Here is a 25,030-nt window from a genome sequence, read left to right as displayed (position 1 = left end):
CACAGAGCGGGCAGCCCACTCAGCCCCACACAGACAGGGCAGCCTCCTCAGCCCCACACAGACAGGGCAGCCCCCTCAGCCCCACACAGACAGGGCAGCCCCCTCAGCCCCACACAGACAGGGCAGCCCCCTCAGCCCCACACAGACAGGGCAGCCCCACACAGACAGGGCAGCCCCCTCAGCCCCACACAGGCAGGGCAGCCCCCTCAGCCCCACACAGGCAGGGCAGCCCCCTCAGCCCCACACAGACAGGGCAGCCCCCTCAGCCCCACACAGACAGGGCAGCCCCCTCAGCCCCACACAGACAGGGCAGCCCCCTCAGCCCCACACAGACAGGGCAGCCCCCTCAGCCCCACACAGACAGGGCAGCCCCACACAGACAGGGCAGCCCACTCAGCCCCACACAGACAGGGCAGCCCACTCAGCCCCACACAGACAGGGCAGCCCACTCAGCCCCACACAGACAGGGCAGCCCACTCAGCCCCACACAGACAGGGCAGCCCACTCAGCCCCACACAGACAGGGCAGCCCACTCAGCCCCACACAGACAGGGCAGCCCCCTCAGCCCCACACAGACAGGGCAGCCCCACACAGACAGGGCAGCCCCACACAGACAGGGCAGCCCCCTCAGCCCCACACAGACAGGGCAGCCCCCTCAGCCCCACACAGGCAGGGCAGCCCCCTCAGCCCCACACAGACAGGGCAGCCCCCTCAGCCCCACACAGACAGGGCAGCCCCCTCAGCCCCACACAGACAGGGCAGCCCCCTCAGCCCCACACAGACAGGGCAGCCCACTCAGCCCCACACAGACAGGGCAGCCCACTCAGCCCCACACAGACAGGGCAGCCCACTCAGCCCCACACAGACAGGGCAGCCCACTCAGCCCCACACAGACAGGGCAGCCCACTCAGCCCCACACAGACAGGGCAGCCCACTCAGCCCCACACAGACAGGGCAGCCCACTCAGCCCCACACAGACAGGGCAGCCCACTCAGCCCCACACAGAGCAGACAGCCCCCTCAGCCCCACACAGAGCGGGCAGCCCCACACAGAAACTGGCTCACGTTCTCGCATCACAGATGATCATCTTCATTCTGTATTAAGAATAAATGTTACACATTTGGAGCCAAATATCCAGAAATTGGTTTCTGAAAAACAGCCGCAAACTTCTCATTAAGAAAATGTGCATCAAATGGTGAGTACAACAATTCTTATATTGTCGTTTTCTTTCCATTTCCAACACCATGTTAACTGTTACTAGAAAAACGTTTAAAGTTTTACATCGAAAATTTGTATGCATGTGTTCCGGCCCTCGAGATTTTTCTTGATTTAAAGTTCGGCCCTCGGGCCAAAAAAGGTTGGGCACCACTGGCATAGACCATCTTGAAGTTTATGGCTAGTGCAACTAGTCTTATGTGAATTTAAAAACTATACTTTAATACAGCCTTTTAAAATGTGTATAAAACAAGAAAGCTGAACATTTCGTAAAGAACAAGCGCCACCCATGCTAACCTAAAAATAAAAAACACATAAGTAGATAAATACTACTTCTACTTACATAACAGATGTATTGTGCTATCCACTTAATGATTCCTGTGAATTTTACAAAGGAAAAGCAGAAAATCCTATTCTAGGCAGTGTCCATTTTGCCAAGCTAATGCTGACATCATATCCTCCCTTACTCTTGTCCCCCCCCCCCCTCCTTCTCTTGCTCATTGTGTATTCATTAGCTGCCCTCCTCCCAGAGTCTTTTTTTTTAATTTACACATCCAATCACTGAGTCATCTCAGCCAAGTGATCAGCTAGGCAGGGAAATAAATGGAAGAGGCGGAATAGATAAAAAGAACTCCCAGCATTCAAAAGAACTCCCAGCATTCAACTTTTTGGCACCGTTTGGCAGTAGGGCTAGTGCTCCTAAAGTATGTGATAACTCCAAACCATAACAGCAGAAAAAGTTTTGAATGCAGGAATAGCATCTTTATCACTTAATACACTCAGACCAGTTGCTGTTGAAATTTGATTTTTATTGTGCAAATACCGCTTTAAGATACAGAAACATTTTGTATACATCCCTATTCACAGATACGTGATATAGCAATAAACAGCAAAATGCCAAGAAGCTAATAAAGCTGGCCATACATAGAACCCTCTGAGATCATTATCTGATTAGAGCGGATCTGTCTGATCGAATCCCTTCACAGACTACGCACAGATTTTTCAGTAAATTTCAGCCAGGCTCTGCTTTGAGTCTCCTCTTTCCTAGCAGCCTGTGTTATGTGATAAATACTACAGGCACATTGGCACCTACTAGACCACTAGAGTAGAGTTGAGCCGAGATTTTCGTAATTTCGCATTACTATAATTACGCATGCGAAATTTGCGATTACGATGCGAAATTAGCGTAGCGAAATTGCCATTAAAATCGTAATTGAAAATACCGTAAGCGTAATTTTCAACGCGAAATTTCGCGTTTCGTTCATGCCGTAATTTCGCATTAAACGCTACCGTAATTTTGCATTAAACCGTAACGCTCCGTATAATATAAAAAAGACGCCGACTTTAAGGGTTAATAGCAAAGCCCCCTTAAATGCTAAGAGCCTCAAATTTGGAGAATATATTAAGGAGATCAGGAGGAATAAGAGGAATTTTTTTTTTTTTCAAAAAGACCTTATAGTTTTTGAGAAAATCGATGTTAAAGTTTCAAAGTAAAAATGTATACATTTAAAAACCCGCCGACTTTAAAGGACTTACGAGGCGAAAATCAGAAAAAATGTTAGTTACCTTATTGTAATATCACACCTCAGGGCAGACGATCAGTGCCTCCCCTGTCAGTTTCAGGCGTTCTGTTACCTAAATCCAGGATACATTACAGGCCCCGACCCTCTGCAGGGTCGCCTGAACTGATGAGCTAAGAATTGCCGCTTTAAACAGCAATGTGAGAGTTACTCGTGGCCGCCACATAGCGGCTCCCTCCCCCGCTGTGAGCCGCTGCTAGGAGGGAGCCGCTGCTATAGTAGGCAACCCTGTCCCTGCCGGTATCATCCAGTCACACGCCGCCGCCTCCCTTCCCCAACCCGCCGAGCAGCCAGCACATCTATTCTACCCCCTTTTGCGGAGGAATTGCACGCTGACATGCGGTCACTGAAGAGCCGCTGGCTCATGAGCAGAGAGTCACTGAGCCGGCTGGTGAGCCGGCTCACGTACGAGCGGAGTGCGGATAACAAAGAACCGCTGGTGAATCAGAATATTCTGATTCACCAGCGGTTCTTTGTTATCCGCACTCCGCTCGTACGTGAGCCGGCTCACCAGCCGGCTCAGTGACTCTCTGCTCATGAGCCAGCGGCTCTTCAGTGACAGCATGTCAGCGTGCAATTCCTCCGCAAAAGGGGGTAGAATAGATGTGCTGGCTGCTCGGCGGGTTGGGGAAGGGAGGCGGCGGCGTGTGACTGGATGATACCGGCAGGGACAGGGTTGCCTACTATAGCAGCGGCTCCCTCCTAGCAGCGGCTCACAGCGGGGGAGGGAGCCGCTATGTGGCGGCCACGAGTAACTCTCACATTGCTGTTTAAAGCGGCAATTCTTAGCTCATCAGTTCAGGCGACCCTGCAGAGGGTCGGGGCCTGTAATGTATCCTGGATTTAGGTAACCGAACGCCTGAAACTGACAGGGGAGGCACTGATCGTCTGCCCTGAGGTGTGATATTACAATAAGGTAACTAACATTTTTTCTGATTTTCGCCTCGTAAGTCCTTTAACGGTTAATAGCAAAGCCTGCTTAAAGTTTAGGAACACCAAATTCCTAGGGTATATTAAGGGGATCAGTGGGAATAAGAGGAAAAACATTTTTTTCAAAAAGACCTTATAGTTTTTGAGAAAATCGATTTTTAAGTTTCAAGGGCAAAAATGTCTTTTAAATGCGGAAAATGTCAGTTTTTTTTGCACAGGTAACAATAGTGTATTATTTTCATAGATTCCCTCAAGTGGGAAGAGTTTTACTTACTTCGTTCTGAGTGTGGGAAATATAAAAAAAAAACGACGTGGGGTCCCCCCTCCCAGACCTCTTTAACCCCTTGTCCCCCATGCAGGCTGAGATAGCCAGAATGCGGAGCACCGGCCGCGTGGGGCTCCGCACCCTGACTATACCAGCCCGCATGGTCCATGGATTGGGGGGTCTCGGAAGGGGAGGGGCAGCCAAGCTTTCCCCTCCCCCTCCGAGCCCTTGTCCAATCCAAGGACAAGGGGCTCTTCTCCACCTCCGATGGGCGGTGGAGGTGGAGGCCGTGATTTCCTGGGTGGGGGGTTCATGGTGGAATCTGGGAGTCCCCTTTAAAAAGGGGTCCCCCAGATGCCCACCCCCCCTCCCAGGAGAAATGAGTATAGAGGTACTTGTACCCCTTACCCATTTCCTTTAAGAGTTAAAAGTAAATAAACACACAAACACATAAAAAAAGTATTTTAATTGAACAAAAAACATAACCACGAAAAAAGTCCTTTAATATTCTTAATTAACCATTAATACTTACCTGTCCCTTTAAATAAATGATCCCACGCAATATCCTCGGAAATGTTCTATCAGTTACAATGTAACAAAGTTATTACAATGTAACAACTTTGTTACATTGTAACTATGCCGCACCCGACGTCACTCGCCGCTCAGCCGCCGCATACACTTACGCGTCCTTGCAGGACGCTAAGTCCCCGCCGGCTCCCGCTGTCCACCCCGCCCACATCTGTCACCCACATGTCACCCACATGTGGGTGACATGTGGGAGAGGCGGGGAGGGCAGCGGAGCCGGCGGGGACTTAGCGTCCTGCACGCACCCGACAGAGCTCTGAGCTATATAGCTCAGAGCTCTGAGAAGCATCTTTGTATTTTGGCTCCAAGGAGCCCCATTGGTCCTTAGCAGACCAATGGGGTTCCTTCAAATCAGAAGGAACCCCATTGGTCTGCTAAGGACCAATGGGGCTCCTTGGAGCCCAAATACAAAGATGCTTAGAGAGCTCTGAGCTATATAGCTCAGAGCTCTGTCGGGTCCGTGCGGCGGGTGAGCGGCGAGTGACGTCGGGTGCGGCGTAGTTACAATGTAACAAAGTTGTTACATTGTAATAACTTTGTTACATTGTAACTGATAGAACATTTCCGAGGATATTGCGTGGGATCATTTATTTAAAGGGACAGGTAAGTATTAATGGTTAATTAAGAATATTAAAGGACTTTTTTCGTGGTTATGTTTTTTGTTCAATTAAAATACTTTTTCTATGTGTTTGTGTGTTTATTTACTTTTAACTATTAACCTCTTGACGACCAGCTAACGCCGATTGGCGTAAACTGGTCGTCTGCGGGTTACCATGGAAACGGCCGCTCGAGCGGCCTTTCCATGTCAGTTCACGGAGGGTGTCTCCGTGAACAGCCGGAGAGCCGCCGATCGCAGCTCTCCGGCAAAATGTAAACAGGCGGGGAAGAAATCCCCGCTGTTTACATCATACGGCGCTGCTGCGCAGCAGCGCCGTAAGGCAGATCGGCGATCCCCGGCCTCTGATTGGCTGGGGATCGCCGGCATATGATAGGCTGAAGCCTATCCTTCAATGCGCAGGACGGAACTCCGTCCTGCGCATTACGGAGAGAGGGAGGGAGGGAGGTAAGAAGGGTGAGGGCAGAAATGGCTGCGGAGAGGGGCTTTGAGAAGCCCCCCCCGCAAAACGCAGATGGCCGGCGGCGATCAGACCCCCCCAGCAGGACATCCCCCTAGTGGGGAAAAAAGGGGGGTAGTCTGATCGCCCTGCTGGACTCCTGATCGGTGCTGCGGGCTGTAGAGCCCACGGAGCACCGATCAGTGTAAAATCCACTGGTCGGCAAGTGGTTAAAGGAAATGGGTAAGGGGTACAAGTACCTCTATACTCATTTCTCCTGGGAGGGGGGGTGGTCATCTGGGGGACCCCTTTTTAAAGGGGACTCCCAGATTCCACCATGAACCCCCCACCCAGGAAATCGCGGCCTCCACCTCCACCGCCCATCGGAGGTGGAGAAGAGCCCCTTGTCCTTGGATTGGACAAGGGCTCGGAGGGGGAGGGGAAAGCTTGGCTGCCCCTCCCCTTCCGAGACCCCCCAATCCATGGACCATGCGGGCTGGTATAGTCAGGGTGCGGAGCCCCACGCGGCCGGTGCTCCGCATTCTGGCTATCCCAGCCTGCATGGGGGACAAGGGGTTAAAGAGGTCTGGGAGGGGGGGACCCCACGTCGTTTTTTTTTTATATTTCCCACACTCAGAACGAAGTAAGTAAAACTCTTCCCACTTGGGGGAATCTATGAAAATAATACACTATTGTTACCTGTGCAAAAAAAACTGACATTTTCCGCATTTAAAAGACATTTTTGCCCTTGAAACTTAAAAATCGATTTTCTCAAAAACTATAAGGTCTTTTTGAAAAAAAATTTTTTCCTCTTATTCCCACTGATCCCCTTAATATACCCTAGGAATTTGGTGTTCCTAAACTTTAAGCAGACTTTGCTATTAACCGTTAAAGTCGGCGGGTTTTTAAATGTATACATTTTTACTTTGAAACTTTAACATCAATTTTCTCAAAAACTATAAGGTCTTTTTGAAAAAAAAAAATTTCCTCTTATTCCTCCTGATCTCCTTAATATATTCTCCAAATTTGAGGCTCTTAGCATTTAAGGGGGCTTTGCTATTAACCCTTAAAGTCGGCGGCTTTTTTATATTATACGGAGCGTTACGGATTAACGCGAAATTACGGTAGCGTTTAATGCGAAATTACGGCATGAACAAATACCCATTGTAATGCGAAAATTACGCTTACGCGAAATTTCGCGAAATCCTTCTTCATTACGATTATGTACTTACGGCCATAATCGTAATTACACTAATTACGCAAAATCGTAATTAGGTCATTACGCTCATCAGTGTTTAGCCTCTAGGATTTGTGATGTGACTCAGGCACCTGGGAGAGAAGAGACAGGAAGCAGAGCCTGGCAGTGGATAGAAGATGTGCAGCAGACAGGTGAGTGTAAGCTCAGCTGCTGCATTGGTCGTAGTGAAATCAAGCACCGCTATAAACCTGCTCCTGACCCACTGCCTATCGAGTGACATTTTCCATCCAGCATGATCGACAGAATCTATTGATTTTGGATGAAAATTGGGAATCATTTGGTACATCAATTTCTAGCAGATTCGATCTAATCTGCCGAATATTGATGCAAAAAATTGACCAGCGTATGGCCAGCCTGAGTTCCTCAATGCATAAGGTGCTCCATGTACTGCTCTTTGTGAATGAATCGTTTCAAACTCTTATGTCACAATTTGTAAAGCTGTGTGATTTACATGCGTTTTTGTCTTTTTTCTTATTTTAGGCCACAAATTGTATGACAAATGAAGTGGTTGCTGTTAAGAAAATGTCCTATAGCGGGAAACAAATGAATGAGGTAATAAATATATTGATATTTTACATATAATTCAGTTCAGACAATGCACTGGAACTGAGGCTGCAGGGAGTGCAAACCAGTTCTTCCACGTATGGAAGCTTGGTCGTAGCCACACTCCAACCTTCCCATCCTAGTGTACTTCTGTAGCCTCTTCATTAGTGCAGGGGCTGATTTAGGGCCCTTTTCAACTACAGCGTTTGCGATTGCTGATTTTCAAATCACTACGGTTTGCTTTTTTTTTTTTTCGAAAAATACGTTTTTATTAAGGTTTTTCAAATGTAATGACAAACAATGCTCCAGTAGGAGGATAGCACATTGAAATACAGAGCATGGAAGTATAATTGTAGACAGTTGATTTACAATAGGTAATTAGTTTGCAATGTGCGTACAGGATGGAAGGTTGAGAAAGTATCGACCCAATGGACGGTTTGCTTTTTAACATAGGAATCGCGGTAGGTCATTTCCACTACCGCGATTCATTTTTTACTTAATCGCGAACGTGCCGCGGAGCGATTATTGCCGCGATTTTGCTATGCAGTGCATAGCATAGCAAAATTGCAATCGCAAACGTCGGGAAATCGCTGGTAAATTTTTACCTTTTGCTGAATCGCAATCGCTAGCGTTCAGCGCAAACGCTAGCGATTGCTAGTGGAAAAGGGCCCTTATAGGCTTGTGGAGTAGGTTTTCCTGTGTAGAAATGCACTCTGCCGCTGTTCCAAAGCAGAAGCTTTAGCCAGGTAGGCCAGTAAAGAGACATCTGCCCGACACGAGACGGTTAATTTTGGCTTAGAAAAAAGCTAGGTAATTCACGGCCAACAATAGCCAGTGCTCAAATTATTGTCCCCCCGCCCCCCCTCAGTTGCTGCAACTTCTTCAGAATTATGCCAGAATTTATGCCAGCCTAGACTGGTGCAGGGTGTGCCTTCGCCATCATTTTTAATCTTTTAAAAATTAAAAACCTCTGTATGTATTATAAGGTATGTATTATAAATGGTGTTCTTATTCAGTGATGAATCCTCTGAAATCTTGGCAAACTCTAATCTTATAGCACTTATAGCACCATGTACCTAACCCCATCCCTTCCCTGGAGACCCCCATTATCAGGGGCAGACATAGGTCCATGCAGCCACACAGGGGCCCATGTCCTCCACAGTCAGGCATGGGTTCATCTCTAGGTTCATGCATGTATAACAATCACCTATGGTGCAGTGGGTTTTGAATACATTTTCTATGTATGTAAGGATACAAAAATGGGGATTAGGAAGAAAGCGGTATAGCCAGGAGGGAGCTATATGGATGCACTCGCACTATTACCAAGGCCGTATTTATAATTTCACTTCTTTCATGTGTTGCTCCCCATCTCCAGCTGCCTCTTTCACGTGTAGCAACCCCTGTTTCTTGTTGAGGTGCCCCCTTTGACTGCAGACGCCCAAGGCCTGGGCCTTTGCGGCCTCTAATTGGGCAAAACTGATGAGGCTGCTCAATGTTTTGGACAGCATGTCAATGGGAGAGAACCTCTATTGAGATTCTATTACTTGTCTATGAGCCCAGTTGGCAATTTGCCCTTGATTTCTATGGTGCCATTTGAACCAGGAAGTGAGTATTTTCAACAGACATCTGTAAAAACCTTCCCCATATTATTTAAAAGTATTTTCCTTGTCTCTTGCTGTTGGACAGATTCATTCACCTCCTGACATGCGAGGAACTGAAGGATATTTTTATTTTTTTTAAATGGGTGTTAATAAAGTGAATACATTTGGCAAAGGCTCTTATCCTTTCCCACCATCTCTAATAACAAAATGAAAACACCTATTTTGCTCATTATACTACTGTTACTTACTGTTCTGTTTTCCTTCACACAGAAATGGCAGGACATAGTCAAAGAAGTGAAATTCCTGCAGCAGCTGAAACATCCCAACACAATTGAGTACAAAGGGTGCTACTTGAAAGAACATACCGCATCTTATGCATGGGTAAGTAAAGCAGCAGCATTTACTGCTGCTATAGCAAACGTTTCCTCCCTTCTTTAATAGATTTGTAATGTTTAATAAGTTGGTGTACGTTTTTGGCTACAGTAATTACAATTTCCACTTGCAGAGTCTCCATCAGAGGAGCTTAAAGAGAAGCCGTGACCAAGAAATGAACTTCATCCCAATCAGTAGCTGATGCCACATTTTACATGAGAAATCTATTCCTTTTCACAAACCGATCATCAGGGGATGATATTGTGGTGAAACCCCTCCCACAGGAGACTGTGAGGACCATTTCCCTGGCAGTTTCCTGTCTGTGACCTCGTTGCATTGTGGGAAATAGCTGTTTACAGCTGTTTCCAACTGCCAAAAAAGCAAGCAGCAAGTACTTCCAGCTACATCACCTGCCAGCAGTAAAAATGTCACCATGTGATACATGTCAGAATGTAAATCAGGGAGAGGAAAGATTTTTACAATGGGCAAACACTGACTAAATCATTTATACATAATTATTGTAAAAATGAAGCACTTTCTTATTACATCATTTTCACTGGAGTTTCTCTGTAAAGTGTACCAATAAAATAAAAGTTTTATATAACCAGTACCTGGACCTTTCTCCAGCCCCCTCCGCACGGATCGCTCTCACGCCGTCTTCCTCAGTCTTCTTGGTCTCCCGTTAGCAGCCCCATAAGTTTGCCAAGTCGGGGCCAGTCAGCACATGCACAGTGCGGCTGTGCATGCCCCCTGTCTTGGGCTGCTAACTGGAAATGGAAAAGGCGGAGGAAGAGGGTATGGGAGTGATGCATGCGGAGGGAACTGGAAGAAGCCCCAGGTATGTATAAATCTTTTATTTTTCTTCGTCTCAGGGTCACTTGAAATAAATTAAATAAAAAGATGGTTTTGGCTTTAAGGATGCATTGTTCCTAACTTTTCCTCCCCACCCATGGCCACCTTAGTTAGCAGTCATGATCCCTTCACTCAGATGTGTATCAGCGAAACTGGAGCTAAAATCCAGAGCATTTCTTTTCATGCCAGTAAACATCAGGATAGTAAGATGCACATTGCTCATACAGATATCTCTGGGGTCCCCCTGTAATGAACAGCGGAGCGGCCGCTGCGTGGTCTAGTGACAGGGCGGCTATCTCCGCGTTCAGACCGGCGGTTTCCACGCAGCGACACGCTTCTGGCTTGGCTGGACCTTCTAGTTCACACAGATGGAGAGCTACGCGTGCACGCGCCAGGCGACAGGACATTTATACCAGCAGAAGGGGAATCAGCTGATCAGGCCGATCGGCTGATCCCAGCTGGACTCTGGATTGGCTGAGTGGCTCGGGCGGAGCTGCACAGCACTGCAAGTATATATAGATCTTGCTTGTCAGTTGCTGGTTGTCTGCCGTTGCGAATACTTACGTGTGAGCACTCAGACCTCAGTCAGATCCTACAGTGTGTTAGAACCAGGTGGACCTGGGAATTCACACTTAGCCAGATTACGCTATTGTTATATACTGTGTCATTACTGTGTTATACTTTAGACCAGTTCCAGGGTGTTGTGACCAAGGACCTCACACCCAAGCTTAGGATTACTGTGTCATTACTGTGTTATACTCTAGACCTGTTCCAGGGTGTTGAGACTAAGGACCTCACACCCAAGCATAGGATACTGTGTTATTCTTTAGACTAGTTCCTGGGTGTCTAGACCAAGGTCCTCACACCCCAGACTAGGATTGTGATTTATATCTGTTATGACCATTTGCTCGGGTGTTGCCGACCTGGCCTGCCCGACCCTTCTGTCACTCATCCCTCGAGTGTTAAGTCTGTCTGTACTACCGGTGACAATATTCCACCAAGTGTCAGTTAGCTGCAAGGACCTCTTGCTCATCAGAGAGTCCTTCCTGCAACACAGCCAGTGGCCTCTCTCCCATTGGAGTCCCCTGGCTGCAGTACAGTCTGATTTCCAGTTTATCAGGGAATCACTGGCTGCCAGATTATATCTATCTCCTCTCTCAAGGAGATAGTCCCTGCACAGCCCAGGGCCACCTGCCCCTCAGGTGGTTCCTGGCCGAGCTGCCCGTATCTCCCGCCTCACGGGAGATGGCCTACAGTTACACTTAAAACGTATACTTCTTTAGGTGTCCAGAGGTTAGCCATACTTGTATTATTGGTGATTCTGCAGATCATCCATAATCAAGTATACATCTGTATTGTTAATTCTGCAGATCATCCATAATCAGATTCTCTCTGTGTGCTGACACCAATCGTTACACCCCCGCATCCATTTCCAGAGATGTACATGAAACCCAGGAGGTGAGTGCTTTCTCTGCAAGCATAGCAGAGAGATGGCTATTATGAAATGGGGAAGCAGCAGTACTTGTGAAATGCACTGTTGTGCTTGGAAGTTAATGGTACAATGTAATCATTAGTGGAAATGGTAATTTTAGATTAGCCAAATTTTAAAGGTGGCCATACAGACATAGATTGCCACCCAGTTTGGTAAACCGAGCAATCCCTTGCTGATCTGAATCTGATAAGAGAGGAATCAAACCCATCCATACGCTGCACATAGATTGCAGATTTCAGCATTGCGCTGTTTGATGCATTGTTATACTACTTACTGGCTGTCGATCTACTGCTCCTCTTAAGTCACCCCCAACAATTTAAATTTTCTCTCTATTCGTAATTTTGCTATTTTGTTTTGCTAAAAATTGATCGAAATTGTGATCGATGCAGCATGTTGTGCTATAGACTCCCCCCCAGATTAGAGTGGATGAATCCAAACTGCTGGGAGTCTATGGGAAAAATCCATGTGTGTATGGCCTGCTTAAAGTGAACCCATTGTGAGAGTGATATGGAGGCTGCCATATTTGTTTCCTTTTAAACTATGTCAGTTGCCTAGCAGCCCTGCTGATCTGTTTGGCTGCAGTAGTGTCTAAATAACACCAGAAACAAGCATGCAGCTAATCTTGTCAGATCTGACAATAATGTCAGAAACATCTGATCTGCTGCATGTTTGTTTATTATCTATGGATAAAAGTATTAGATGCAGAGGATCAGCAGGACAGCCAGGCAACCAGTATTGCTTAAAAGGAAATAAATATGGCAGCATCCATATACAGTAACTCTCCCCTCGGGTTCACTTTAAGCTGCACATTCAATTTGCATGCAAGCTGGCATTATTACCATCTCGCTGTCCATCTCTAATTAGAAAAGTCTTGTTTATCTGGGTTTTCTTAGCTGTGCAAAGTAATTTTTTTTTCTGTTATTATATTTGTTTGCAGCTGGTAATGGAATACTGCCTGGGATCTGCTTCAGATTTATTAGAGGGTAAGAGGAAGATCTGTTGATTATTGCAATCAGTCTGTTTTTCTACGTGTAGAAGATTCCAGCTTCTGAATCTACAGTAATTAATTGAATGTCTAATCAAATTATACCTACATAACTTCCACTAGAGGTGAAATGGAGACGCATAGGATCTATTTATGGATAAAATGGAAGTAACACATTGTCAGATGAATGTTGCTGGCTAGTGAGGGACGCCCCTTAACTTCTTAGCATTGGAAAAAGCGAGTTATGTCGCAATGCACAGTTTTTGTGTTTTTAAGGGATCTTTCACACTAGGAGCTGATCTGGGCATTTTGACAGATCACTCCTAGGATACATTTAGAAAGGTAACATGAAAGTCTATTTCACTTTCATGTTACCTTTTACATTAGACAGAGCGTTACGGTGTAACACATCTGGGAGTTTCATAACATCCAGCGCCTTTTTGCGGTTTCTCGTCTGGTAAATTAGAACTGCTGCTGCTAATCAGCATCGCACCACAACTTCCTGACATCACACCGCAGGTCATAACGCGTGCACAAAATCTGGTGCGTGCATGCGTTATCTAATGTGAAAGAGGCCTTAGTGACTCTTCCCGATGCGGTTGTCATTTGCATTCTTTATAATGAATGAAAATCACAATGGGTTTGCGTATTTTTGACGGCAAACATGCATTGCAATTCCGCAGTGAACTGCAATGCATGGATGGGGACATCAGACAGTGCAGTCTATGCAGTTCTGATATCCTTGTGGATTGCGTTGCATCGGGTTACTGAAATTGCGTCTGAAAACATGAATGAGGGAAGAAGCCTTTGGCTAGGAGCACACTTATCTGAATCGCATGCGTTTTTTCCCGCTCAGTGGCAAAACGCAAGCGATTGAGAGAAGTGTGCTCCCACTTCTCTTCTGACACTAACCCTACTTAATGAAAGGCCTTCAGGCCGCATTGCAAACCCGCAGCTCTCATCTTCAGGCAGATCGTTTTTGCAATATATAGCTTTATTTTTCTGCTGTTTTTTAAATTGGTAGGCAATTATTAAACCATGTACAACATAACTTTTAATTCACATATTTCTTGCTTTCACTGATCGTAAATAGTCCTAGTTTAATTTGTAAACCAGCAGTGGTTAGGCGATTTATATACATGACACACTGGGCCAGATTTATCAAAGCATTACCGGCAGTTTTTTTCTTCTTAATCTATTCTAACCAGCAGGGAGAACAGTTCTGCATGAAATTAAGAATCTTCTTAAATCCTAGGAAGTAGTGGCAATTTAGCATGAATTTCTAGAGCTGCACTACAGTTAAGAAAAGTGCAAATCCATCCCTAAACTGGCACAGATTAAGAAGTGCTTGATGGCAGTTCTACAGATGTAGAACTGCAGGGTAGACATGATTGCAGAGTTCAGGCTAGACATGATTTGTGTGGTGCTCCTCCCCCCTGCTGAATTCCCCCTCAGAGCCTGCTGCTATCAATACAGCACGAGTGTTGGTTACCTCGGCAACAGCAATTCCCCTCACACACTGCACTGTCTGAGAGACAACAGTTTTAGAAGGAATTTGCACTATGTAGTGATTTCTTAGGCTGTCTGAGACAATTCTGCACGGATTTCTAAAAACCTACTAATATTTTATCTCAGACACTCTTGATAAATGTCCCCCACTGCATTCTTTCTCAATGTCACCTTTTCTTCCTTGCAGTTCATAAGAAGCCACTTCAGGAAGTGGAAATCGCTGCCATCACTCATGGTGCCTTGCAGTGGCTGGCCTACCTGCACTCTCGCAATATGATTCACAGGTGAGCAGTTTTACCAGGTTACCCAATCCACCACATGTATTCTAATGTACAGTGGAATGCCACCCACTTTTTTATGAACAGTTGGTTTTATAATGGTCTGTGTTCCTGTTGGAGTGGTTTCCCTCCTTTCCTGTTTGGATACATTTGTCATAGGACAAACTTCTCCCAATATGGACTTTGCAGAGTGCAAAAGGAAAGACCAGGCTGAGGCTCAAACCATCTTCATTCTGATATTTTTTTCTATTAATTTGCTTTATTGGAGAGACACAATAAGAAATAACATCAAATTCCTGTTTTTAAAGATGTAGAAGGCAAGAAAAGCATAGGCAGAGGTGTAAGACTCATTTTCTCTGTGAACTGCTAACTCACTGTGAACCACAACTGCTATTTAAAGTTTTTTGGTCGCTTTTTTTTTTCTTGAGGGATGTTTAAAATTGCCATGACATTTGTCCTTTTTGAGCACATTAGGCAGGGAAACATGACATTTCAAAATGGAAATCACAAGAAAATTGCACTGCACTTGGTTTTGTTTGTGCCCGGGAAGTCACACTGCGCTTATAGCAGTGGTGCAACCAAATCAGTGAGGCATACATTGAAAATATCCCTCGTTTCACGGGGTATATATGCGTGAGTTGCCTGGCAACACTCTGTGTGAAGTGCGTTACCGCGCCGGGACCGGACACACAGTGATGCACCTGCTATCACTGTCCCTGCGTCTGAATGCGGCCTTTTCATTTGACGCACCATACAGCAAAGCTTTAAGTGTAAATGGGGCTATTGATCAATAGGAGTGGAAAAAGAAAGAAAAAAGTGTTCCAGAAATGGAAACGCCACACTTTGATTTACATTGCAGTGCTGGTGTCAATTTGAAAGCCGCATTTCTTCTAAAAACCAAATCAAAGCGCATGCAGTGGAATCTGGCCCTAAGTCCTTCCTCTGCCCCAGCTATCTGAAAAAAAGAGATATTGTGCTAAGCAGGTACCCCTCAGTGCACTGCACTGGGTGCCTTCATAGCAGCAATGTTATGCTGTGCACCCTGCGCAAGAGTCATTTGGGAATCCGGGGATCGTCAGACCCTGAATTGCATCTCTCTGCGTTGCTACAACTGGGAGGGGGAATAGTATTTAACGCTACTGGGGAGTTTAGCGGCAGCAGGGAGAGCAGTCATTCGGCTCGCCCTGCACCCGACTCAGCGGTGCCCGTACTATATCTACGCATATTGTAAAGAGGCCAGTAAACCTACCAGGGCATTCCTAGATTGTAGAAGGAAACCAGAGTCATTGAAAGAGACCTACACAAGCATGGAAGACATGGAGTACAAACTTCATGCACAGAGCCCTGGCAGAGATTCAGCCCCGACACTCAAGCACTGAAAACCATGTAGTATTATACTGCTGCTTTTACTGCATATAACTACTGGGGTCATAGCAGTTGCGCATTATCCTGGTTTTTTCAGAGTGCTCTTAAATTTACCCTAATGTTTTCTAATAAAGTATCACCTTGTTTTCCGTCTTAAGAACTGATCTACACAAGCTTGTTGAGTAGCTATGGAGCTTCTGAAGAGTCAGGGGTTGACAAAACACAAATGGTCATCATTCTTCTTCCCCTACCTGAGCATTTATCATGGTGGAGAAAACAAATTCACTATGGGGCAAGACCTCTTCTGTTCAGCTGACACAAGGGTTACAGTGTCTTGTTAAGGAGGCTGCACAGAAGGTCAGCAGAGTTCATTTTAAGGTCTTAAAAGGAAAGGTTCTCAATATGGTACACACTTGGCTTTTGTGTGTTGTGTACCTTCCCTGCCCACAAGTTCACAGAAGGTCATCTTGGCATTTAATTCAGCTTACATTTGTTAGCATTACTAATAGCACTATGCAGCATAGATATGTGTATTCTAGCACAGAGCTAAGACTTCTAAAATACATAACGCACTGATTGTTTCTTATAATGTAAAGTGACAATCTTATGTCTCTACAAGTGACCATTATCCAATGCACCTGTCTGCTGTGTTTGGACATGTTGACTATTTTATGGCCACGGCTGTTGTATTTTGCATTAGGAGTTCAAGGCAAGAATCCCTAACACTGCAGGGTGGCCTCTTGAGTGCGTCCCAGTGGCTGCAGCTCTTGAGCGCTTTGAGTCCGACAGGAGAAAAGCGCTATACAAATCTTTGGATTATTATTATTATTATTCCTTCTTAAAACTTGCTGCTCAACAGACCGCTATGCATTCAGGTTTGTACAGAGGTTGTTGACAAGCAAAGGTGCCATACACTTGGTCAGTTTTTTCCAATCTGCCGAAGATCAATGCTGCTAAAATGTGCTCCCCCAAGCAGAGTGTTGCAGCGGAGCATGCACTCACCTGTTGGCCGCTCCTGTGTCCTCTCTCCATGGGTCCCAGAGAACATGTGTCCAGTGACCTCGTGGAATGTAGCTGTTCATGGAGCATACACGCCACCAGGTCATGGCCAGGCCACAGCAGTGATGGATGAGAGCACAGGAGGAGTGTGCTGATGGACAGGTGAGTGTAACCTCTGCTGCCAACACTTTGCATGCCCCATTGGGGAGTACATTATACGAGGGAGACATGGTGGCCCCTTATCAGTTGGTGGCGGCTTCACAGATTTTCAATAGATTACAGTATTCAATCTCTCTGATCACATTTGATCAGAGCGGGATCTATCTAATGGTCTATTTTGGTGGCAATCTATAGGTGTATGGCTGCCTTATTCCTCTTCATACATATACACAGTCACTTTGCTTCAATCTCCCAGTCATCTATTGGCTTCCAGCATATGAGTTTCTCTAGATTTGGGGCAGTTTATTGCTCAAGATTGAAACCATGTATGTCAATTTCTGTGTGTGGGGGGTGAATTGGTTTGTGATCTGGAGCAGAAGGAAGCAAGTGATCATCTATGGGTGCATAGCATTGCACTGCATTGGCTAGTACAACCCTGGCAACATGCCTGCCAACTTTCTGAGATATGAAAGAGGGACACCTCTAGACATGCCCCAACATGCCCTTAGTCATGCACACCATGAATAAGTAGTGTGATCCCAGCTGCGCAATCAAGGACGTGTGTCGCCGAGCGGCGCCTGCGCAGTGCAAGTAGGATTGGGGTGGGCATTAGGCCTTAGAGCATGGCTGCGCAGAACCGGGCTGGCTATCCACGTGGCTGCGCAGAGGCAAGCTGGCTTTTCTTTGTGTCTTTAAATTATCTATAGAGCAGAGTTTTGGCTTGCAACCTATGGAATAATTTAAATTGTGGTGATGAGCCCATACATGTGGTGATTTGCACATGCAGCCTGTTTTATTATGACTTTTTAAATTCTCAAATCGCTGTAAATGTGATTACATTTCTAGTGTCAGGCAAACATGGTGAATCCTCCAAAAACACATAAATATGTTTGTGAAAGCAGCTCCTTTCTTTGACATTTTCAGCCACTATTTGCAGGAGTGTCATCGTTGGTGCATTTGTAGTGCGCCACATTTAGATTCCTTTCAGAATGTTGTCATTCCGCGATGGGATTTTCCCAGGACTTTAATACCTTGCTAGCTAAATAGGAAATAGACTGATAGATATGGTTGCAACCCCCTCTAGTGGAAGCAGATCACTGCAATGTTTAGGGCACATGCGGTTTTGATACAAACACGTTTTTTTCATTGGTTTATGATATAAACATATAATTTATACACTGTAGAATGCTCTCTTAGCGTCCTGATTTAAACTAAACAAGGCTGCCATTATGCTGGAGTCCTTTTCAATTACTTTCTTGTGTCTTAAGACAAAAAAAATCAATGTTGTCTGGCTTTTGCTGTATCCTCAGTTTTAGCATGTAGACAAAATTTGGACATTATTTTTTTTTATTGATCATCATAAATGGTGAGTTGTGCATTGCGCTATACCATTTCTCATCACTTTTTCTGTTCTTATGGTCAAGTGCTAAATGTTGCACTTTTGAGGCTTCCTTCAGGTGAATGGCTGAACTGCAGGGTAAGTTCTGCATCCTACCTGCTGCTATGAGCACCTTTCGGGCGCAATTAAAATCACCTGAATGCTAGCGTGTGTAATAATAATAGTATTTTTAAAGTGCTTTTCTCCTTAGGGACTCGAAGCGCTGTTACTGGCTAGGCTCGGGAAAAGAGGTGGGTGGCTGCACCCGAAAAGGCCTGTGCACCAAATGTTAAGTGGATTCTGGGAATAACCATATTTGTCTTATATGCAGTGTGGAGGGGCATATTGGTCCCAAATCCGCTATAGTCTTGGGTCCCATGTGGTTTAGAGCCTTGAATGTCAGCAGGCAGATCTAAATATGGGTTCTCCATTTCACTTGCAACCAGTGAAGAGTTTGCAGTACTGGGGAGATGTGTGAGCTGCAGGGGGCGTTGGCTAGGAGTTTGGTTGCTGCATTTTGTAGTAGTTGAGGGGAGCAGAGCTTTATTTGGGGATCTGATGAATAAGGCATTGTAGTAGTCTAGGCAGGAGGATACCAATGTATGAACTAGAGCAGGTAGGTCTTCAGCTGGGATAAGAGATTTAATTTTAGCTATATTTCTCAGAGGAAAGAATGAGGATGTGATGACAGCTTATACCTGCTATGTTAGATTTCCATTCAGGATCTCCCCCAGGCTTTGCCCAGAGTCTTCTCCCCCAGTTGCTAGTTTGAAGTGGAGAGACTTTTGGACTTTATCCATGTATGGAACGCCTACCTCCAACACCTCTTTTTTCTCAGCATTAAGCCTCAATCAACTGGTTGAGTTTTGTAATTCCACTGATGGATCTTGTGTCGGGCTTGAAGGATAGATACAGTTTGTGTCGTCTGTGTAACAATGAAATCCTAGGCCAAGAATCTGGACCCATTTTGATCACTGGGAGCATGTAGACTTGGAAGGGTAATGGTTGTAGCACAGAACCTGTGGGATTCCATAAGTAAGTGGCACTGGGCTAGAGTAGTGGGTACCCAGGCACACTTGCTGAAGCTAGCTAAGAGCAGGACCCCTTAGGCTGCATTATTCCTTCAATCACTGGATTAATATTCCATGATCCACTGTATCAAAAGCTGCAGACAAGTTGACAGGAATCAGAATTGAGAACTTGTAACCCCACTTTTGTCAAAGTTTGACATGCAGTGGCGTTACCTAACGTCAATGTTTAATAGACAGAGGGCAGGTTCAGACGGATGACCACCATTTAACCCCAGTGTTAACCGCTAGGTATCCAGTGCATCGTGAATGGAGGCGTTAATCTCACGTTGTTTATAATCAATTGCTCAAGCGCCACAGTCAACAGAGTTTCTCCAGTCACCATATGCAGCTTCTGGAGTCAGTGGTTTTGTGGTTACATTCTACCCTCTAGGGCTCTAATCGCCACAAAAAACGCTTTGGCCAGTAGCAGAAAAGCATTTGTCTGCAAGGAAACTAGCCGCTGTCTGAACCACCCTGAAGTAGCTGCTAAGTTTCTATTTCAAACCTTTCTTTTAATGAAATTAAATGTAAACACAGGTCATAGAAATTCTTTATATGTCACGGATTTAAGGCTTTTGGAAGACTTGTACCTTCTCAGTGTTTTTTAATAGCCCTTTTTTTACAAGTTCATCATTGTTGCTGATTTTATGAACTGAAGCTGAAAAATATTCTGGTCTGCAGCAACATTCAAGTGTTGTTTACACTTAAATTAGTAGTGCACAATAATAATAGTTTGAGGAACATGTAACAGCAAGCACAGTGACATTTTCACTGCAGTGTATTAGTGGCATCAGAGGCTGTACCGTTCCTGGCTGCTGGAAAATTGCTGCAAAGTTTGGAAAGATACAAGGAAATTATCAGAGGAAGGAGGTAACGGGTTTTCTATGAGGCTTTGGGGACTTGGGATCGGTCCACACTTGTCCAGTTGCAGATCAGATCCATTTCAAACTGATCATTTTTTCAAAAAACTGATGCAAAACTGATGTTTTTCAAAATGTTGTCCTTTTGTAGCATACGCTTCCAGTCTGTTTAAATGTATGTCCTTTCTTCATTGGATAAGAGATGATGTTGAGGGGAGGAGCAGGCAGTAGGCGATCCGTTTTTGCCTCTGCTTTGTGTGCAAAAGTTCTCTATGTAGATGTAGAGGGAGATTTGTTTTTGTGTAGCCCTTCACTACCCCTCCGTGTATCCAGGGTCCGTAAAAAAAACAAAAAAAACCCTGAAAATCCGGACTCTCCTTCAGTTTTTCAAAACTGATCCCACGGATCTGTTTTTTAAAGTTTGTGTGTGAGAAGACGGCCGCTATTTTAAACATTGGTATCCATGACTTTGATCCGGGCCAAAAAGTGGAGCCACGGATACGTTTTTTAAACAAGTGTGAACTGAGGGACTGACTACGGTATATACAGAAGAATCTCGTTATAGTAGACTCTGATATAGTAAACTTCTGGATATTGTAAACTCAGTCCTCAGGTCCCAGCAAATGCGTCTATAAATATACAATGTATGACAAATTCTTATATAGTGAACTATTTTTCATGGTCCCTTGGAGTTTACTGTAAAGGGATTCTACTGTATATATTGTGCCCTACAAATGGTTTGATGATAAAAGCCCATGACACTGTTTTAAAATCTTTAGTATGTAATGACAGTCTCTAGGCAACTACTAAAAGTGGAATATTCATTCAAAGAATTATTACAAATGTTTAACCACTTGAGGACCCACCCTTTACCCCCCCTTAAAGAGAACCCGAGGTGTGTTTAAAGAATGTTATCTGCATACAGAGGCTGGGTCTGCCTATACAGCCCAGCCTCTGTTGCTATCCCAAACCCCACTAAGGTCCCCCTGCACTCTGCAATCCCTAAAAAATCACAGCCGTGCTGTGAGCCTGTGTTTACATCTGTAGTGTCAGTTTCAGCTGCTCCCCCGCCTCCTGCATAGCTCTGGTCCCTGCCCCCGTCCCTTCTCTCCAATCAGCAGGGAGGGAAGGGATGCAGGCGGGGACTGGAGTTCTGCAGGAGGCGGGGGAGCAGCAGACTGACACTAGAGATAAACACAGCCAGCTCTGACAAGCTGTTTGTCAGCAGCGTGGCTGTGATTTATGAGGGATTGCAGAGTGCAGGGGGACCTTAGGGGGGTTTGGGATAGCAACAGAGGCTGGGCTGTATAGGCAGATCCAGCCTCTGTATGCAGATAATATTCTTCAAACCCACCTCGGGTTCTCTTTAAGGACCAGCGCTGTTTGATGGGATCTGTGCTGGGTGGGCTCTGCAGCCCCCAGCACAGATCAGCGGGCACGCAGAGCGATCAGATCGCCCCCCTTTTTCCCCCCTATGGGGATGATGTGCTGGGGGGGTCTGATCGCTCCTGCTGGTGGCATGTTGCGGGGAGGGCACCTCAAAGCCCCCCTCCGCGGCGACATTCCCTCCCCCTCCCTCTCCTACCTGTCCCCCCAGTGATCCGGGCTGCACAGGACGCTATCCGTCCTGTGCAGCCAGTGACAGGACGTCCTCTGTCACATGGCGGCGATCCCCGGCCGCTGATTGGCCGGGGATCGCCGATCTGCCTTACGGCGCTGCTGCGCAGCAGCGCCGTACAATGTAAACAAAGCGGATTATTTCCGCTTGTGTTTACATTTAGCCTGCGAGCCGCCATCGGCGGCCCGCAGGCTATTCACGGAGCCCCCCACCGTGAATTGACAGGAAGCAGCCTGCAGCTGGTCCTGCAGCTGCCACTTTGCCGACGCACGGTATAAGCGTGCGGTCGGCAAGTGGTTAAGCCAGAATGGCTTTTTCTACTAGGCGATATTTTCACATTATAAATAAATTTCTTTTAAGCCACCAGCAAGCAAGAAAATATGCAGAATAATTGTAGCAGTTTTTTTTTTCACTTGCATTTTTGTGCTTTTCCAATTGTAAACGTACATTTTTCATCTTCTGTTTAAAATTATCTCTTAGGAGATAACTTAGGAGGGATACTGAATTGGATTGGACTCTATAAATGTCTGATTCCAGTTCTGCCCTGATAGTCATGGATACCATCCACACTCTGCACTTGGCGGGGGAAGGGCAGCTGCTGAGCCCACTGTCTTTCAGCTATCACCCTGAGGCTATGCTTAAAAATGAAATTTTACTTCCATTGAGGAAAAATGTCCTCCTCAACTCAGCTCTACACATTACATGGATGTGGGCACACAAGATTTAGTTTTATGGTTTTAAATATAAAATGACCTCTTTGCAGCCATTTTAACACATAAATGTACATAAATGTACTGTACATTCATCTCATTATATGCATTTTTTTCAAACTTAGTGTACATAAAGTAGCATACCCAATCAATTCATCCCTGGCTTCATTGAAGCCCTCTTATGCTAAGTGATACTTGCATTATTGTTTGGTTGTCTCTATTAAAGCTTTTTTATTTTGTATTTCAAAAATTAAACAAAGCGCAGTCCATTAGGGAGCAAAATAAGGGGCTGAGAGCAACATATTAAAAGACAACTGAAGCTAGAGGGATATGGAGGCTTCCATATTTACTGCATTTCCTTTTAAGAAATTACCAGTTGCCTGTTTGTCCTGCTGATCATCTACCTCTTAGACTTTTAGCCATAGACCCTGAACTAGCATATGCAGGTCAGGTGTTTCTGACATTGTCAGATCTGACCGGATGAGCTACATGCTTGTTTCTGGTTTGATTCATACACTACTGCAGACAAATTGATCAGCAGGGCTGCCAGGCAACTGGCATTGCTTAAAAGGAAATAAATATGGCAGCCTCCATCTTCTTCACACTTCAGTAGTCGTTTAACAGTCACCGTAAATGATGTGGTTAGGTTACCCCGTCGTCCTGTCCCCCCCCCCCTCCCCCAACCCAGCACCCTCCAATAAAAGGCAAACCATGTAGCCTGTAGCATGTGCCACTCTTCCTACATTCAGCACAACACACCTACTTTCACACTAAACCTCTCCTGCAGTAAACACCATGTGTTTCCCTCTCATTCCTGCCTTCAGTTAGGTTATTTTGTTATTTTCCCACATAGGCCTTTACCCCATAAGTCTCGGGGAAAAATCTTCCTTCTGATTGTATGAGGTGTCCTGAAAAATCTCTTCATCTTATTTAACCATTCTGTTATAGTAGGTGTCTCTGGGTTCTTCCCCTCCTCTACGATCCAGCTCTTTAGCCACCAACGTCACAATCTCTTTGAGTAGTTTGATTACGCTACTATCTTCTCCTTCTGGAATGCTAAAAATGGCTGACCTTGGTGGCAGATTAAAGTTGCTCTCCACAAATTCCCGACTAAATGCGATTATCTCCATCCTGCATTTTTTGGTTGTTTGGCGTCACATATGAAGTTCTGAACCGTTATAACTTTTACACTTCCGATACAATTTCCTAAAAGAAGCTGATGTTCTGTTTAAGCAAGCTGGCATTATATAGCATCTAGTGATAAGCTTGTGTCAGTATGTAGTAGTGATTGTAATCCTTGTTTATAGTGTGGCTTGTGTGTGTAGGTGGAGGGTACAGGCTATAACAATTGCTCATAGCATGTTCATGTTGCACTGTTGTAGCTATTTCTCTCTTTCTGTAGGAGCTTCCAGAAAATGCATGCCCACCATGAGCCCATGTTTCAGAGAGAGCAGGCTTTCTCCTACCTCATTGGCACTGTTACATCCGCATCCCTCTTCCAGCTTTCTCACCAGCCTGACCAGAGACTGAACGCTTGTGCTGTAATAGCCGACAGCCATAGTTCTCTCTGCAAACATATAATGGGAAGGATAGAACTGTGCAGACTGTATAGTCTGCGGCGTACACACTCACCTAAGACTACTGCTTGAAGCAGAGTGCTGTACAGACTGCTGGGCCCCCTATCTTATTTTAAAGAGAGTGCATTCTTCCTTTTTTGAAAAAGCATAATATTATTATGTGGCTGAGCTCGTATAATGTGTCCTTTGCTAACCAATTATGAGAAAAGGTTTAAATATCTAATGGTGTTATGAGAAGCTTACTTCAAAAATAACTTTAGATTGTAAGAATTTATTTTTTTGAATTTGACATGCTAGTTTGTAATGTTATGAGGCGAAGAGAGTCTGTCAGTTCCTAATATAACATTAGCACAGTCCCCAGACTTAGTTACTTATAACTAGGTCATACGACTGCTTTTCCACTAGGAAGCAAGATCACACGCAAAATTGTGCAACCTATATTTTCCACTCGCCACGATTGCATCAAGAAACTGTGTGCGTGATTGCACCAAAAATCGTGCATCCAACGATTGTGATTTATAAAAAAAACAAAACACGCTAATGGAAAATGACCACCTTGATTTACATGTAAATTGCTGTGCTGTTGTGATTGCAAGTGGAAAAGCAGGCTAAAAACGTGTGATTTCTCTTATGTTCACCACAGTGCAGGGAAACGAGAATTGCAAAGTTTACTAGTCAAACCAGCAGGTGGAGCTCTAAACAAATACAGTATCTCATTTTCAATTGAGATTTTTTTTTTCCCTTCATTCACATAATAGAAAACATGAAAACTGT

At 45.2% G+C, this 25,030-nt stretch overlaps 1 pseudogene; it reads left to right on the top strand.

The window, feature by feature from the left end:
* LOC137534598 (serine/threonine-protein kinase TAO3-like) overlaps positions 1 to 25,030 on the top strand; it is a 288,974-nt pseudogene that overhangs the window by 2,756 nt on the left and 261,188 nt on the right.

Source organism: Hyperolius riggenbachi, chromosome 1 (genome assembly GCF_040937935.1).
Source record: "Hyperolius riggenbachi isolate aHypRig1 chromosome 1, aHypRig1.pri, whole genome shotgun sequence".
Taxonomy (NCBI): domain Eukaryota; kingdom Metazoa; phylum Chordata; class Amphibia; order Anura; family Hyperoliidae; genus Hyperolius; species Hyperolius riggenbachi.
Note: the sequence above shows the minus strand (reverse complement) of the source record. Positions and strands in the feature narration are given on the sequence as shown.